This window comes from Propithecus coquereli, unplaced genomic scaffold, assembly GCF_000956105.1.
Source record: "Propithecus coquereli isolate 6110/MARCELLA unplaced genomic scaffold, Pcoq_1.0 Scaffold10, whole genome shotgun sequence".
NCBI lineage: Eukaryota > Metazoa > Chordata > Mammalia > Primates > Indriidae > Propithecus > Propithecus coquereli.
This window is the reverse complement of record NW_012133858.1, coordinates 17968963-17971539: the sequence shown is the minus strand read 5'-3', so window position 1 is coordinate 17971539 and position 2577 is coordinate 17968963.

The window sequence follows — 2577 nt, the reverse complement described above, 5'->3', positions numbered from 1 at the left end:
TCGAACTCCTGAGCTCAAACAATCCGCCCGCCTCGGCCTCCCAGAGCTAGGATTACAGGCGTGAGCCACCGCGCCCGGCCTTCCTTTTTAAGGCTAATAGTTCATTATATGTATGTGTGTGACATTTATCTGTTCATTTGTGGATGGGCACTAAGGTTGTTTCCATATCTTGGCTATTACGAATAATGCTGCAATGAACATGGGGATGGTGGGCAGTTATCTCTTCAACATACCGATTTCAATTCCTTTGGATAAATACCCAGAAATGGGATTGCTGGATCATAAGGTAATTCTATTTTCAATTTTTTGAGGACCCTCCATACTGTTTTTCATAATAGCTATACCAATTTACATTTTCACCAACAGCGTACAAGGGTTGCCTCTTCTCCACATCCTTACCAACACTCGTCGTTTTTTGGCTTTTGCTAGTAGCCAACCTAATGAATGTGAGGTGATATCTCACTGTGGTTTTTGATTTGCTTCCCTGATGATTAGTGATGTTGAGCACCTTTTCATATACTTGTTGGTCATTTGTATGTCTTCTTTGGAAAAATGTCTATTCAGGTCCTTTGCTCAGTTCTTAATCAGGTTATTTGGTTGTGTGTGGGTTTTTGTTTTTGTTTTTGTTTTTGTTTTTTTTGCTGTTGAGTTGTGTGAGTTCCTTACATATTTTGGCTATTAACTCCATATTGGATATATGGTTTGCAAATGTTTTCACTGATTTCGTTGGTTGTCTTCTTATCTTGTTGATTGTTTTCCTTTGCCGTGCAGAATCTTTTTAGTTTGAGGTAGTTCCACTTGATTACTTTTGCTTTTGTTGCCTGTGATTTTGGTGTCATTATCTTAAGTGAAAAAAAGCCAGAGACAGAAAAACAAATACTGCCTGATCTCACTTCTATGTGGAATCTTAAAAAGTTGAACTCATAGAGAGTTCTCTTTCAAGAAAGTAGAAGGGTAGTTATTGGGGGTCAGGGGATGGAGGAAATGGAGAGATATTGATCAAGGGGTACAAACTTTCAGTTATAAGTTCTGGGGACCTAATGTAAAACATGGTAACTGTAGTATATAATAATGTATACTTGAAATTTTCTAAGAGAATGGATCTGTAGTATTCTCAACATACACACACCAAAAAAGGTAAGTATGTGAAGATATGTCAATTAGCTTGATTGTGGTGATCATTTTACAGTGTATATGCATATCAAAACATCATGTTATACACTTTAAATATATTCTACTTTTATTTGTAAATTATACCTCAGTAAAGCTGGGGGAGAAAAGAACCTTTAAAAAAAAAGAATGCTGTGGCATATCACTGAGTGGAAAAGCATAGAACAGTGTGGGTAGTATGCTGCCATTTGTGGGATATATAGGCATAGTCTCCCTCTCGAAGGATGTACAAGGAATTTGTAACAGTGGGTTTCATTTCTTGCCTCATTGTAGAGGCAAGAAAATCTTTTCAATTTGTACAGTGTTCAAGTATTGCTTGCTTAAAGTAAAATTAAAAACAAAAAGAATAAATTATAGGCATGAAGACTTTATGTGCAATACTAGCCATAACTGGAAAAAAATAAAAAACAACCTACATATATATATAATGGAACTGGCTTACATGACTATGGAGGTTGACAAGTCCCAAGATCACCAGGGTGAGTTAGCAAGCTGGAGACCCAGGAGAGCTGATGTAGTTTCAATCTCAAAGCCAACAGGCTCAAGACCCAGGAAGAGCTGTTGTTTCAGTTTGAGCCAGAAGGCAGGAAAATGCCAATGTCCCAGTTCAAAGGCAGTCAGGCAGGAGTTCTTTCTTACTCAGGGCAGAAGCAGCATTTTTGTTCTATTCAGGTCTTCAACTGATTGGGTGAGGCTCACCCCCATTAGGCAAGGCAATCTGCTTTTTACTCAGTCTACTGATTTAAATATTTATCTCATCCCAAAACATCCAGAATAATATTTAACCAAATACCTGGGTACTCTGTGGCCTAGTCAAGTTGACACATAAAATTAACCATCACAATGCCCTGCAATAGGGTAATAGGATATAATGCAGCCATCAAAGTGTTAATTTTGAAGGTTAGGGAAAATGAATACGCTAAGGAGCTGAATGGAAAAATAATCATGAAATACCATATTGTACCTGTAGTTGCACCTGTGAAATATGTGTACACATGGATAAGGAAATGAAGGGAATAGAAAGAAATAAAAAGAGCTTTTATGCTAATCTGGTGAGATTACAGGAAAGAATTTTCCTTACACTTTTTCCTTTAATTTTTAATAATTGTTAAAAATTCAAGAAACCAGGAATGCTAGGTGTAGGAGCTTACAGGAGGATGAAGCAATAATAATAAGCAGTGCCTGACCCATTGTCTATACCCAGTACCTACTGAGTAAATTAATAATTGCTACTGTCTTATGTTGGGTTCCCCCAGAAGCAGGCTGTGGTGCAAGGATTTGACTGCAAATAGTTTATTTCGAATGTGATCACTGGTAGGGGAGTGGGGAAGTGAGGCTGGGAAGGGAAAGAAGCCACTACAGGACACTGTAATAAGAAAGCTAACATTGGAGACCTCTGGGAGAATG